Source organism: Oreochromis niloticus, linkage group LG3 (assembly GCF_001858045.2).
Source record: "Oreochromis niloticus isolate F11D_XX linkage group LG3, O_niloticus_UMD_NMBU, whole genome shotgun sequence".
NCBI classification, from domain to species: Eukaryota; Metazoa; Chordata; class Actinopteri; order Cichliformes; family Cichlidae; genus Oreochromis; species Oreochromis niloticus.
In genome coordinates, this window is record NC_031967.2 from 60,762,533 (window position 1) to 60,779,423 (window position 16,891).

At 40.1% G+C, this 16,891-nt stretch overlaps 1 long non-coding RNA gene across 1 annotated transcript; it reads left to right on the top strand.

Annotated features, from left to right (window-relative positions):
• The first annotated feature begins 70 nt into the window (after positions 1–70).
• On the top strand, positions 71–10,572 carry LOC109196441 (uncharacterized). The gene is made up of 3 exons (XR_002057898.2): positions 71–226; positions 329–381; positions 10,348–10,572. It is a non-coding gene; the product is annotated as an uncharacterized LOC109196441 (long non-coding RNA).
• The last annotated feature ends 6,319 nt before the right edge of the window (positions 10,573–16,891 follow it).

Here is a 16,891-nt window from a genome sequence, read left to right on the forward strand (position 1 = left end):
CCCCCACCACGATGCCGCCCTTGGCAACCGCCCGTATCAAAAACCACTACTGGTGCCGAAGCAGGAAACAGGAAGTTCTTCTTCTTCAGTAAAGAGAGACGCACAGACGATCAGACTGAGTTCAGACCAAACTAGCAGCTTCCTCTGAGTGAGTCCAGCTACAGGAGAGAAAAGTGGAAAACTCCAACACTGCTGCTTCAAGCTGCTGACGCTCCACACACTGAATGTGAGTTTGAAATTAAAACACAACACAAAGGAAGTTTTAGTAAAGGTAGTAAAGGGGGGAGGGGAGCCAGGTCTCACTGTATTTCCTGTCTGCTTTTTTCAGTTTCACTCACAGACTCAATGGCTTCCAGATCAGAGGAGGATCTCTGCTGTCAGGTAAGTCACAAGGTCTTCAGTATTCACTGTTATAGTCCTGGGTCAGTGACCCAGTGTTTTGAGTTTTTGTATCATTATTGAACTTTGATTTTGTCATTGTTTATTTTTTCTAGTCTTTTGGTTTCTGTTTCTGTGTTCCATGGTTGCTGGTCATTCTGTGTTTTCTCTCCATGTCTCCCTGCATTTCTGTTCTTGGTTTCAGGTTTGTTTTGTTAGATTTTTCCAGTTGAAGCTTTATCCTGGCCTTGCTGTTTCTGTTTGTTTCCACCCATCTTACAAAATAAAGCTCACTCGCATCAAAAGTTGCATCCTATTCTCCTACTCCACACGTCTGCCACGCCATGTAACATTTCCATTGTTCTTTCATGTAGCTACAAATTCTGTAAAGACTGTATTGAAGAGATGGTGGTGTCAGAGAAATGAGTACACATGTGAGACACTTGGCTTACAAGAACTGCTCATAAGTTAATATTAAATAAAGATAACTTGAGAAAATGAAAATTGCAGTTTTTAAATGAATATGTTTTGTAACCTGGATTTAAAAAATCCACGTAAAGTGATTAAAAATATGTTTATATTCTTTAAAATAAGTTATCTATCTTTTGTTGTTAAATTGCTGGTGAAAACTAAACTGTACTTTCCTAAGAGGAGATGGTCTGTGAAGGTGGCACAGAGTGAGGGGATTGGTGTGTGGATGATATAGGGCAGTTGGAGAAGTTAGCTTGTTTACATAAATTTCCAGCAAGTGAGTCTATACTTTTCGTAAAGATAAGTCACAGTTTGTGTCGGTAAGCTAGTGGCAAGACACGGTTACGTTTCAGCGTAAGGCTGCTGGACTGTTCATTTTGTTTCCTGCCGCTGGTGGAAATATTCAGTCTTTAAGTGATGATGTGATGAATCCTGCTTCCGAGCCCAAACTACTCTGTGTTTAATAAGACTGTTGTGTTTTTAACATGTTTTAATGTTTTGTATCTTGTTCTATTTAATCTCAACAAGCTCCTAAAAACAGTCAGTGATCACTGTCAGCCTCTTTGTTTTTATTACCGCTAATCATTTTAAAGCTCAGTTTTTAAAACCTTATGATTTAACTAATGCTCAGCCAGTGCATCAGTATATTTATGACTAACCTTATATAGTGGGTGAATTATCTCAGTTGTTCTCCTAAATAAAGTTTGATCTGTTTACAGCATCCTGCCATGCGATTGTATTAAGCGATTGCATTCATTAGCGTTCATCCTCCAGCTTTACTGTTTATATTATGCTAACATAACTGTGTTGCTAGCGGTCACATAGCACATCATTGTATACCAGCTAGCCAAACTTCAGTAACCCTAAAAACGTCATTGCTGTTTACTTTCCTGTCTTCATTTATGTCAGAAATGATAACAGAGGTGTACGTCTTAATTTGTTTCAGAAATCCCTCAGTCACAACCTGGTATATTATATTTGGATGGAAGCTAGCAAGCTAACTCTCTGCTAACTTCTAACTTCATTAAATTTAATAAATTCTTTCATGGATGCCTGGATGTTAAACTTAATTGTTACACCTGATAGAGCAGCAACACTGATCATTTTATTAAAGCTGAAAGAACAGTTTTTCAACTCTCAGTAATGGTACAGTGATCATTCGACTTTGGGACCTGCAGCAGAGTTTGGGCCCAGACATGGTTAATGATGTCAGACTTACAGACCAGGTTGAATTAGAGTGAGGCTAACCCAGCCGTTCACTTGGAATACTATGGCATGTAGACTGCCGTTTCCCTAATTTTGTGGAACTTAAAGCTGCAGAGGATCGTTACCGGATTGCATAACGACAGACGGACTCTAGATAGTCACTCTGGTCCTTTCTCAATTCTTAAGTACACGAGTCCTGTTGGAACACCAGCGTACTTGATGATGTCACAGGTCAAGAGTTTTTACTGCTGTCCCCTCTTAATTTAACCGTGATGAATATGTTATGAAGCTTAATTTTAATCTCAGCCAAACCGATTTACTCAGGAACAAATGAAACACTGAAATAAACCAAACATTAAGATTTAGAAGTGATCTAAGTGACTTGTATATCATGTTTAACCTCAGTAGCAAAATCTCTCCATTACTAAATAGCAGTGTACATGTACAGGTGACATGTTAGAACGTTTTTATTTTTATTTTAGTGGACACTCAAAAATACCAACCGACAGCTGCTGGGGTTTGGAAGAGAACTGAACAAATATTTAAAATATAATCTGATCTCTACTTATTACCATGCTGTTTTTGTTTACACAGCTACATTCTCACCTGAAAATAACTTAAAAGTTTATTTTGTGACCCAGAAAGAGTAATATTTAATACGGACCATTGCCCCGGATGAACACATTCTAATTGGAGGCGATCTGAACGGCCACGTGGGATCGAACAGGGGCGGCTACCCACAGTGCCATGGGGGACAAGGCCTCGGCGTGAGGAATGATGATGGAATACGTATCCTCGATTTTGCAGCGGCGCACGATCTGGCCGTTACCAACACATTCTTTAAGAAGCGGCCATCACACCTAGCCACCTACCTACACCAGCGGCGGACATGCAACTCAGATCGACTATTGGATGGTTCGGTGGCGAGACCTCAAACAGGTCATGGACACCAAAGTAATTCCATATGAATCCGTAGCTCCTCAGCACCATCTACTTGTCATGGATACGAAGATTGCCAAGCCAAAGCTGCCCAGATGCCGGACAGGACCAAAACGATTCAAATGGTGGAAGGCGAAGGAGCACAAGGAGAAACTGACAACTATGCTCCTCTCACTTGCAGTAAACACTGACCAACCTGCTGAGAAGATGTGGACTGAAGCGGCGGAGCGCATTCACAACATTGCGGAGGACACCGTTGGTTCAACAAAACTAGGCAGAAAATACATTGAGAAACAGGTCTGGTGGTGGAATGAGGAGGTACAAAAAGCAATAAAAGCGAAGAAGCTGGCCTATAAGACTTGGTGGAGATCGCGAGCGCATGAAGTATACATAGTATTGTATATAGTATTTTATTTTATTTTATTGTATTTTATTGCATTCCAGTGTTTTCTAATTTCTGCTACATAACTTTGCACTTTTGCTGTAACAAAACAAATTTCCCACCTGTGGGACTAATAAAGGCCATCTTATGAAGATCTCACCCGATACCGCTTGCTGAAATCGGTAGCAAAGAGGGCAGTGGCCTCCGGAAAAAGACGACACTACCAAGATCTTTATGACCAGCTCCAAACCCCAGAGGGGGCCAATAACATCTACCGACTTGCCAAAGCCCGCCACCGCGAGAAGCAGGACTTTGATATGAACCATGTTGTCCAAATCAAGGGAGCCGACGGGCAGGTTCTGCAAGACCCCCGGAACATCCTTCAGCGCTGGTCAGATTATTTCGCTGGAATCAGCAATGAAGAATTTACACATCCGCCTATCCCGCCCGCGGACCCAGTCGCAGGGCCTGTCACACCAAAGCCACAGGACTGGACGACATCCCAGCTGAAATCTGGAAGATGATGGGCGACCAGGGTACAACATACCTTGCGGCACTCTTCAACCATATCACGGTTGAAGACAAAACCCCCCTGAGCTTGGACATCGAGCATCACAGTGCCCATCTGGAAGTGCAAGGGAGACATTACAGAGTGCACCAACTATCGACCAATTCCTCTACTCTGCCATGCAATGAAGATCTTCGAACATGTCCTGGAAAATCGGATTCGTCAACTGGTCACAATCACCCCGAATCAATGCGGCTTTGTTAAGGGCTGTGTCAAGGGATTGTAGGATTTTGGGAACTATAGATGCCATACACGCGGCCCGTTTGCTGATGGAAAAGCACCGGGAAAAGAACAAGACGGTGCACATGGTCTTCCTGGATCTGGAAAAGGCATTCGACAGGGTCCCCCACAAGCTGATTTGGCGATCATTACGAACTCATTGTGCCCCGGAAGCTTATGTGAAATGGACTCAGCTGCTCTACCGTAATGTCACAAGCGAGGTCCGATGTTCAGCGGAACATCACCAGCCTTCCCGATTACCGTTGGCGTCCACCAGGGCTCGGCCCTCTCGCCCCTGCTGTTCACTCTCTGTATGGACACCGCGACAGCTGATCTGCAATCACCACATCCATGGAGCCTCCTGTATGCAGATGATATGTGCCTATCAGAAACAGAAAACTGCCTAGCCCTGCAAACCCAAACACAAGCATGGAAAGACTGGCTCTCCGAAAACGGCATGCGCCTGAACATCAAGAAGACTGAGTACCTTGAATGCGGCCCCCAGACTAACAGTACCATCACTATCGACAGTGAGCCGCTGACTAAAGTTGCCCAATTCAAGTACCTTGGGTCTCTTGTCACCTCGGACTGTGAAACTCTACCAGACGCCAAACTCCATGTCAACACAGCGTGGATGAAGTGGCATCAGGTGAGTGGAGTCTTGTGTGACAAGAGAATGCCAATCTATCTTAAGGCGAAAATCTATAAGTCGATTGTGCGCCCAGTGGCACTCTACGGGTCAGAGTGCTGGCCAGCGACGACCAAACATGAACAATCTCTTCACACCATGGAGATGAAGATGCTGAGGTGGCCTCTGGGTCTCACACGACTTCACCGAGCGAGGAACGAAGATGTCAGGAAACAATGGGGAGTGACACCGATCACAGACAAGATGCGAGAGGTGAGGCTCCGATAGTACGGCCATGTTGTCCGTAGTGATAAAAATTCCATTGCAAAGACAGCCCAGCAATTAGATCTGGATGGAAACAGGCCGCAAGGAAGACCAAAAAAGCGCTGCATGGACCGAATCAAGGATGATATGAAGGCTGTGAATGTTACACCAGAAGACGCCCTTGATAGGAAGAAGTGGAGGAAGGCATGCAAGATAGCGGACCCTGCGTTGCGGAATATAAACCGCTAGGAAGAAGAAGAAAGAGTAATATTTAAAAGTTTTTAATTAAGCTGCTCCGCCCTTGCCGCTTTTGAGTTTTGGAAGAAATACATTCTGGGTTATTTAGCTGTACCAAGTCCACACAAGTCACCATCAATGCATGCTCGATAAAATGGGCAGAGCCAGATCTCAGATCTCAGAGCCAGATCAGAACCACATCTGGTGAGTTTGCGTTCTTGGCTTGATGCGTACTTTGAATTGGAGACAACCTGTTGCCTGGAGTAATCTGGCAGGAGTTGGACATTTTACAAGGTACTGAGTTCATTTATTTCTTTGCATTTTGAGTGAAGAACTTAGGGTTTGGAGATCTCAATGCATTGCTACATTCTAGGGCATCAAACAGGCCTGCAACATAGGGTGTATTTGCGCCGGCTTTAGGTTTAGTTTTGGGGCAGTAATTATTTCTATAAGTGGCTGTATAAGACTTCTGGAGAGACGTCTTTACAACAATCACTCTAATAGAATATTATGTTCAACAGTATCGAGCGCTGGACTGAGGTCTAGCAGGACAAGCACAGAGATGAGTCCATTGTCAGAGGCCAGAAGAAGATTATATATTAAGAGTAATTTTTTCTCAAATCGTAAAAGTCCCTTTTGTGAAGTTCAGGACGTCATTACCCTAACCCTAACCCTCCTTGGGGGGAAACTCCCACTGGGTTTAAATCTGGGAACTCTCCACCATTTGACCCTAGAACTGAAGAAGGTTCTCGGATGAGAGGTAAAACGTCTTCAAGCAACCTAAAGAAGTCCTGATGCTTGTCCTTCTAAGCTCCTTAGACTGCTCAAAAGCATGTTAGCCAGTCGAGTTGAATGGTGCTGTTGTGAATGTTATTGTTAAGCCAAGTTTCCACAAAGATGAAGAGCCACAACACTTCCTCAGTGACCTCAAAGTGGATCGAAGTAAGTCCAGTGAGCACATGTTGGACAATACAATGATTGGAATAACGGATTTGTGTGGAATAGCCGTTAGTCTACTCCGCACTTACCCCTCTTCTGTTTCCTCTTGCACCACCATGTTTCCACTGTGGGTGAGATCTAGTTGTGGGGGTCGCTGATGGTAGTCCAAGTGAACGATAGATGATCACAAATAAGACTTTTTGTTTGTTTTTTAGTTTTGCAGCTACGGTGGATAAGGCTGAGCATTTGGCTTTCAAATGAAATAAATTAAATATTAATTTTTGGTTGATTAATAAGCTTGTGCTAAAAACTGCTCCCTGAATTTACGTTTATGCTAGCAGTTTTAAATTTCCCTCAGTGTCGCCTGCTCTGGCCCCTGGAAGACAATTGACTATGGTTGCCGGTGTCTCTAGCTTCACATGTCTGAGAACAGAGTCGCCAATTACCAGAATTTGACCCCCGGCTGGTGTGTCACCGAGTGGGGAAAAACGGTTAGACACATGAACGTTTTGGTAGTTTACCGGAGCTTCTGTTTAGGATTATTCTTGCTGCTCACCATCACCCAGCTGGTTTCCGGGCTCCTCGGGACAAGCTGCCAAGCAGCCAAGCAGCTGTTACCATCGGCTGCACTGGCTACAATGGCCTGGCAAGCTATAGGTTTTTCCTGCGTTTGAAGCAGTCTCCAATTCAGTCATTCTGGTCTCCAGAGTTGCAAATATGCTGCATTTCTTACAAGCATTATTATTGCTAAAGAAGGCTGAGGAGTAACTAAATATCTGACACATTGAACAGGAAAGTGCACAAGGACAGGTGAAGAGGCCATGCCGCTAGTGACTTGGCTACGAGCTAAGCTAGGGAATCCCTAAGGACACAGTGAGTTAATACTATGACTATAATTAATGAGTGAATCAACAGAGAGTGTGCTTCGGATGAAGCATGTGAAGATTACACTATGAAATAAGATGTTATCTGGAAGTTTTTAATTAAATTGGGTTTACAGATTACTTTTTGCTAAAGCATGTATTTAGGGCTGGATCCGGTGACCTTGAATCTTCCCTTAGCTATGCTGCAATAGGTGTAGGCTGCTGGGGGATTCCCATGATGCATTGAGTATTTCTTCTTTAGTCACCTTTGTGTTTATACATTTCTCTGCATTGAATCATTTGTTCTTATTAGAGCTGGGCGATAGAACGATAACGATATGTATTGCGAAATAACTTTTTCTCGATAGAAAAATTAAACTATTGCGATAGACCTCATCTCTCTTGTCCTCTTAAAAAAAAAAAAGAACAGCCAATCCAAATTAAGTAGCGCAGAGCCGAACCAATCACAGCCGCAGCGTCACGTCACGTGACTTGTTACGTACAGCACAAGTGCCAAGGCGCACATGTGTATTTGTTTTTGCAGCCGGGCTGCCCAGGTAATGAAGGAAATGAGTTTGCCGACTAGAGAAAATTCAACCGAGAGCGTGAGCGAAGGTTACCGAAGAAAAAACAGATGATGGTACCAATGCCGGAGAGCTTGTCGAACAGAAAGGCCACAGAAGTTCCGTAGTGTGAAGGCTATTTCAAGTCTGACAAAAAACAGAGTAGCGCGCACTGTAAATTGTGCCGAAAGCAAGTCTGGAAATACAATAAAGCGGTGCATGCTCAATCTCTGACTGAAAGCGCTAATTCGTCATTCGGCTTTTGTCAAACTAAAGTAACTGTTAAAACTGTTTGAAAAGCTAAGCTATACAACAAGGAGAGATTGAGAATTTCCTTTTAGTTCTCAGTTTATTTGATATTGACAAAAGTTAGTCAATTTTGTCTGTTCTTCTGTAAAACGGCCTAAGATTTATTTTTAGAATTAATATTTTGTTTCTAAGTGGAACTGACAATTTAGTGGTCTGTTTTGTTTGTTCTATTTTGAAACTTAAACGCTTTAGCGGCTGCCTTTTGTGTAGTTTGCAATATTTGCCTTTATTTATCTGAAACTGAAGTCTCATGTTCAAGGGCGTAGATTTGGTTTTGGCATTGGTGGGGACGGATGATTCAACCACCGAACCCTGCCCTGTTTCTTTTTTTTTTCTTTTTGTCTTTGTTTCTTAATAAAAAGAGGAGAAATATACTTGCCTACATATCCTATTCTACATGCTTTTAAACCATTTAAAATCACAATTCATAGTTTTATATGTGAATTATATAATGTTAAATTACTATCATACAAATGACTGAGTATTTTAGACTTTAGTTTACTTCAGCCATATTCCATATAAATCAGGTATCATACAAAAATAAAAATAGCTTCAAATACAGTCATGACAATAAAAGAATATGACTTTAAGGACTTAACAACATTACTTCAGTTATAGTACACCAACATCTCTTATACAAAACTACTCATCTAATATTACCACAAAGTAAAAGATCTCTTACCAAAATTATACAACATTTTAGGCACAGTATTGCCCCTATCAAATCAGTGAGCTGGGATTTTTTATTCTAAACATGAACTACTGTTACAGCAACAGACATGGACTACTGGTGCCCCACACAACAACTTAATGTCCACTATGTGAAGCAGCCAAACACATGCCTTCTCCTCTCATTAGCTGAGATAAACTGCTGGCATATTTGTTTTACATCTATACTGTCCAGTCTCTCCTGGTGGACATGGCATCACGTTATTCATGGTTACATACAATTTTAGACTGATGTGGGCCAAACCGATTTACTCACGAACAAATAAAACACTGAAAAAGGCCAAACAATAACATGTTTAAGTTATTTAAGTAACTTTAGCGAAAGACCGCGGCGGTTTGAAAACGATGTGCCCGGAGTTTGCTGTTCTCGTCGGCTCAGATATTTGAAGTTTACACAGCTACATTCTCACCTGAAAATATGTTAAAAGTTTATTTTATGACCCAGAAAAAGTAATAAGAGTAATATTAAAACTAAGTAGCTGCAGTAATAGTAGCTATTGTTGGAAACTGGAATTAGCTGGGCCAATCTGGGATATGGTTTTTCAATTTTGTTGTCCGGGTGGAAAATGGGGAGAAATTGGGGAGAATGGTGGCACCGGGAGATTTTCGGGAGGGGCACTGAAATTCGGGATTCTCTCGGAAAAATCATGAGTGTTGGCATGTATGGCCTAGCATAGCCTGTAACGTTATTATGATGGACACATTTTATGAGTGAACTTGACTTTAAGTGACTTACAGGTTTATTTGAAAAATACTTTCTTATATCCAGGTTCTTTCTTTTTGCTGCCATCCTCCTCTCTTCCTTGCAGGTCCTCGCAGCGCAGGCTTGCCACTGCTAAAACTAAACAGAGCTCTCTGAAAGGCACAGCCAATCACATTGGCCATATTTGTCACATGATGTAGGACTCCTGTAGAGAACGTAATTTAACTCTTTGTGCACCGCTAGGTGATTGAGACGTTGACAGATCTTTTTTTTTTTCTTGCTATCGGTTTTGTTTTTCTTAACTGGAAGAGATCAAATTATTGGTGGGGACAATTCAATAATCGCTGGATATTGATGGGGACATGTCCCTTCCGTCCATGCCAAATCTACGCCCTTGCTCATGTTCCTTAAGTACATCTACCCTGTTGAACTTATTATGGGAAATAAATATTTTAATTAAAACAAGCTGCTAATTATTTCACATTTTACTTGTGAGCAACGGCACATTTAAATCTTACAAATATAGTTATTTGGCTTATATCGTGATATATATCGTTATTGCCTGAAATGAAAAAAACATATCGTGATATGAAAAAATCTTATATCGCCCAGCTCTAGTTCTTATTAATCTCTGGCGCTCTTTCACAGTTGCCTTTTATCCTGTCTTTCTCCCTTCACCCCAACCGGTCGTCGCAGATGGCCGCCCTTCCCTGAGCCTCTTTTTGCTGGAGCTTACTTCCTGTTAAAAGGGAGTTTTCCCTTCCCACCATTGCCAAAGCATTTGCTCATATGTGGTCATATGACTGTTGGGTTTTTTCTGTTGTTGTAGGGTCTACATTGTAGTGTAAGGTACACCCTACAGTGTATCTAAATAAAGCAATTCAGCGGAAAAAAAAATAAGTGGAAAAAATTATGTACTCATATTGCTATGTGTTCCTTGTTCTTACAGGAGAGAGATCAGAGAGCTTCAGAGGCTCTCTGCAGTCTGCACTCTGAGAAACTCAAACTCTTCTGTCTGGACCATCAGCAGCCAGCGTGTCTCGTCTGCTATGTCTCAGAAAAACACACCAATCACAGATTCAGACCCATCGATGAAGCTGCACAACAACACAAGAAGGAACTTCAGGAAACTCTGGAGCCCTTAAAGAAGAAGTTAAAGGTTTGTGAAGAAGTTCAAGTGAAGTTTGATCAAACAGCAGAACACATTAAGGTCCAGGCCCGACACACAGAGAGGCAGATTAAGGAGCAGTTTAAGAAGCTTCACCAGTTTCTAGCAGAGGAAGAGGAGGCCAGGCTGGCTGCACTGAGAGAGGAAGAGGAGCAGAAGAGTGGGATGATGAAGGAGAAGATGGAGGCTCTGAGCAGAGAGATAGCACCTCTGTCAGACACAGTCAGAGCCACAGAGGAGGAGCTGAGAGCTGAAGACGTCTCATTCCTGCACAACTACAAGGCTGCAGTGGAAAGAGTCCAGTGCTGCCCCCTGCTGGATGATCCACAGCTGCCCTCAGGAGCTCTGATAGACCAGGCCAAACACCTGGGCAACCTGACCTTCAACATCTGGAACAACATGAAGTACATGGTCTCCTACACTCCTGTCATTCTGGACCCAAACACTGCTCATCCAGAACTCATCCTGTCTGAAGATCTGACCAGTGCAAGATATGGTGGAGAGAAGCAGCAGCTTCCTGATAATCCAGAGAGAACTAATTGGTTCTACTCTGTCCTGGGCTCTGAGGGCTTTAACTCAGGAACTCACAGCTGGGATGTTGATGTAGGAGACAGTACATATTGGGACCTGGGTGTGTTAGCAGAGTCTGTGCAGAGGAAGGGAGAGTTATGGTCTGGATTATGGAGAATAGAGTTATTTGAAGGTAAATACTTAGCATTGTCACCATCAGCTCCACCCACTGCTCTCTCAGTAGAGAAGAAGCTCCAGAGGATCAGAGTGAATCTGAACTGGAACAGAGGAAAGCTGTCGTTCTCTGATCCTGATACTAACACACACACACACACCTTCACACACACTTTCACTGAGAAGATGTTTCCATATATTCGCACTCGTGAAGAAGTGAAGGTGTTGCCATTGACGGTGTCAGTGTCAGCAGAGTAGACGAGTTGAGGATGATGATATTTTTAATGTTGTTTCCTGAATTATTGATGTACTTCTACGTACTTGTTCCCTCACTGACAAAATGCAATAATACACGCAGTCGAAAAGAAAGTTCAGATTTGAATGTATTGGAGAATGATTTAGAGAGTTGTTACTCAGAGAGTGAGTACAAACCTCAGACTAATAAATTATAACTGGTTAATGTAAACGAATGGAACTCCTGTCACATTAAATGATTTGAAATATATATAGCAGGCTATATAACAAGAATTTAATGAAACTTTATCTGGTAGCAAGATTAAAGTCATTTCAAAAATGTTAATACATAATAATAATGATAAAAAATTTTTAAAGTGTTTGGCTGACCATTTTTGAACCCTTTATATATAAATATATATATATATATATATGTATATATATATATATATACTTTTATACTTTATATATAAATATAGCAGGCATATGTAGTAGACAACAATAATTTTATGAAACTTTATATCTGGTAGTAAGATTAAATTTCAAATTTGTTGATACATAATAAAAGTGTTTGGTGGATCCACTTTGAACCCTTTGTAACACATTTGGCTTGAACAGAAAACCAGTTAGAATAATTTATTGTTGTTAATTATTATGATTTGTTGTCTTTTATCATTTGGAAGAAAAGGGTATTGTAAATGTAAATATTTAATTTGAGGTTATATAGATATGAACAAACAAATTACCCTATTTGTATTGTAAGTTAGTATTTTTCAGTAACTTTTGAGTATTTTTTAGAGAGAAGGTGACATACTGCAGTGTAAGTAATTTTAACAAGTGATTTCATGATATGTTCCCAATCTTACCTTATAAATAAATGTCAGTTTTAATTATTCACTGTTCAGTTGTCCTCATTCATAAAAAAAAGTAATTACAGGAAAAAAAATTATTCTTTTTGTAATTGTATGTGAAAAAATAATCAGTATGAAACATTACAGGTGTAGACATACAGTGGGATGCAAAAGTTTGGGCAACCTTGTTAATAGTCATTATTTTCCTGTATAAATCATTGGTTGTTACAATAAAAAATGTCAGTTAAATATATCATAGGAGACACACACAGTGATATTTGAGAAGTGAAATGAAATTTATTGGATTTAAACAAAATCAGGCAGGTGCATAAATTTAAGAAGAAAAATAAATAAATAATAAATCTGAGAAGCTTCTTCAATTCGAGGGTCAAATGGTGGACAGTCCCATAATGTATGCCCTGTTGGAGTATTCCGCCAAGAAAGGACCCCTTAATGATCCTCTACCTAATCACATGACCCAAGCTGTGAAAACGGTGTAGGTCACAATCAGCCAAGGTTTCGGGTGAACTCATTGTGAAAAATCTGGGACTCTCCACCATTTGACCCTGAGAGGTGAAACGTCTTCAAACAACTTAAAGAAGTCTTTTCTTTCCAAGCTCGTTAGACTACAATGACCCGGAAGACTGAGAACCTTCACAGATACAATGCTCTGAATGTATATCTAAATTTTCTATGCAATGAGGCAAAATTAAACCTTTCTTGTATGCCAGCTTTTGCAATAAGAATTAAGATCCAGTACAAACACATTTTGCATTTCTTTTTTGTCTTTCTATTACTGTTATTTTAGTTATTACAGTATATGTGTAGGATGTCTAAGCTGAGGGGCAGGGGAAAAAATAAAAATTGTATCACAAATTGTTGCATCTATTAGAAGAAATGCACAAAGAAATACAAAAAAACCCAGCACCTGCAGCAGAAAAATATGGCAAAACACTGATACACAAATCAACAATTTTCTTGTGGTGTGTGAGAGAGAGAGAGTGAGCGAGTGCCACTGTATGTGTCTTCACACAACTTTGTTTACTAATTAACAGATTTGTTGTGTAAATATGGAAAGTAATCAAATGTTAGGCAAAAATGTTTTTTTAAAGTATAATTTCACTGATTGTATTTTATAGTTTTTGTATCTTCTCTGTTCACATAATAAATGCCTATAAAATTACAGTTTTGCATAATTAAAAATACAGTTTATATAAAATCTACAATTATTATACAATTTATATATTTATAAAATTACATATCAACCACTGAAAATATCAAATGTTTTTGTAAACATTATGAGTAAGAAATGAAAAGGGTCTATTCTTGCTGAATAGTTTAAAAAGCAGGAGGTGTCCAGGGTACACACTCTGCAGAGCAACATCAATAATGAACTGTGGCCATAAGATGGCAGTAAACTGCAGTATGGCAGCAACTTTTCAAAATTGCTAACATGCTTGAAGAAAATGTTAAAGATGTTCAAAATTATAGAGTTGTCATAGCTGTAGTGGTTGATCATGTTTACTAGCTTACTTATTTTGTTTATTGTCACCATTGACTTTGATCTTCAAAGTGTCAGGCTTTGCAGGGACCAATAATAATAATATTATTATTATTTTTTATAATTTATTAAGTAATCAATACATTAATATTCACTTAAAAATGAAATGAAAATAATGATTGGAGGTGATTTTAACATCCATGTAAATACTAAATAAGACATGGCATTTAACCTGTTAATAATAAACTGCTGGTTTCTCTCACAATGTAAAAGAATCCACCTAACACTTTAACCACAGGCCGTTTCTCAGTAGGTGTACTTGTGTGTACTTGTGAAACACCAGTCACCTGTAGAGATGGACCGATCCGATATTACGTATCGGTCCGATACTGACCTAAATTACTGGATCGGATATCGGCGAGAAATAAAAAATGTAATCCGATCCATTAAATATCAAAAAAGCACCTGAGAAAACTTGCGACATGGCGTAACTCGGCTCATAACCGTAGCACGTCGGAGCAGTGTGCGTCACGTGATAGAGCGGCTGTGTGTATTTGTAGCTGTTACGTCCCTCTGCAGCCCCTAATCATCTCAGTGTTTTCAGCTGGTGCTAATTGGCCACACCTAGTCAGGTGTGGATAAAAGCATACCTGAGGCAAGCTTCCCAGAGAGCTCACTTTTCTTTGCCTTGGTGGCACCAGCCATTTTAGCCAACCTGGTATTCCATTTTAAGATAAAACCTAGTGATGGCCAAATGAAGCTTTCTGAAGCACTGAAGCTTGTATTGAAAAACGGTTCATTACTCGAAGCTTTTCAACACAGTCCTCTCTGGTGACATCTGGTGGCCAAGAGTATGAAGAGCAGCTTGAATCCACAAAATAAAACCAACTCCTTCATAATGATTGCTCACTCTACAGAGCGGAATTCTGTGTGATATTGGGCTTCTGTTGTGTTGCTTTGAACGCGTATTTTTTGGTGTTAAAAATGTAGTTTATTTGTTTAATAAATAATTTTGACCAGTAAACTTTCCTTGTTTGAACATGCACCATGGTGTGGTCTTTCTTTGCTTGTGACTTCTTGATGTTGGTAAATTCAATAATTGAAAAATACCACGTTACATATAACATACATATAATAATGCACATTATGGAGTATGCTTCTGCTGTGAGGTCCTGCCTCCATGTACTTATGCAATTAATCGCTAGACGGGTATATTTATAAATAATATTATATTAGGGAAATTTTCCTATACATATTTTTGACCTGGGGGTAGAATTGATTATGAAATGGAAAGGGAAATGCTTATGAACTTTCAAATTAAAACCATGATGCATTTAACGTAACCCTTTTTCATTTTTATTTGAGAAGAGAATTTGTTCCACTGTACGATGGCCGAACTTGTTCCTAATTTCTCCTGCCTTAAGGAAAATCCCTTCACATGGCACAGAAGAGGCTGGAGTGCAGAAAAACTGGTAGAGATGCAGTTATGGCTGCACAAACTATCAGCTAAAGAGAATAAATAAATTAAATTGCTGCACATTTTGTAGACTAACATTTTAAGATTATTTTTTTAAATAAAATATATCTTTGTATAACATTAAATGTTACGAGTCAAATGGAAGTTTTTCCAAAGTTATTTAATGATATTTATATTATGAAAAGCAGATTTTTGACATTTTAAGTTTTTCCCGTTTTCAGATGAAATAAAGACGCACAAAACAAAAGCAAACAGCCAGAACACAAAGCTGGAAAACCCACCGACCAGAATCAACTCAAAATACTCCCACACAACAGAACCAAATTTCTCAGTAGAATGATCAGTGGTTCGCTATCTGCCACCATCAAAACACTCCACAAATCCCGCAAATGATTCACTTCCTTCCATTTGAATCAGGTACCGAAGCAGTTACGTGCGTAATGAAGCTTCGGACGTCACTGGTCACGTGACTTTTGCCAAACGAAGCAAGCCTCGACACAGTGCTTCTGAACCAGTGTGTTGTTTTTTTCGACACACGCTCCGGAGCGTCAGCTTCAAGCGGGCCATCACTAATAAAACCTCTTCTCGCCTACACTCTGGTATTCATCTCCTTTTTTATGTTGCGGCTTTTGAACCGGGTCCTAACAGTAGCCTCGCTAGCAATCCGGCATTTAATCTCCGAGGAAGTTATCCCAGAGAGAAGTAAAGCAAGTGTGTAAGTTCATCTCTGAATGTTTGTAAAGCGTTCCCACGTTAAGCTTAACAACCGATATATGGAGCGACTGCCTCTCTCTCTCCTGCTGCTACTTCAATCGTGAAACTGCTTAATGATCAGCTGATCGGCTTTTCTGTCACGAGTCCGTCTCTCTTCTTTGTTTTTGGCCCACTTTGCACCAGAAAGAGGAAACCAGCGGCTGAACAACAGCAGCACGTTTAAGCTTGATAAGCTGTTGTTAGAATTTATTTAATATTACTTTCTAGACCAGGATCCTTTTCTACATAGCTGACTGCTGGTAACTGTGCAGGGGCGGATCTAGCAAAGTTTAGCCAGGGGGGCCGATAGGGCATTAACAGGGAAAAGGGGGCACAAAGACATACTTTTCTTTCTTATTCTCATTTAAAATGTCGAGGTTTAATAAATAATTATCCGAATCTTACAACTAAAGTTTTAATCTGATGTAAAATGTATAGAAGTCCATTACGGTATATAGTAACTGTTAAGTCTAATATACCCTAGTAAGCTATAGTACTTTTTCCTTTGGGAAGAAGATTGATCAGTGTTGCTGAACTGTGAAATATTTTGGGCGCAGTGTATTTTTTACATACAGGTATAACAGAATAGCTTTAGTGTTGTTGTTTATTTAAACTTGAGTATGAACTTATACAAAATGCAGCAAGATATTCAAAAAACAGTTTGATTAAAAAACACACTATATCGGATTCATATCGGTATCGGCAGATATCCAAATTTATGATATCGGTATCGGACAAAAAAAAGTGGTATCCTGCCATCTCTAGTCACCTGCACTGCTTCACTTCAAAGTATGCATTAAGTCAAGTATGCTCAAAATGCTCTGT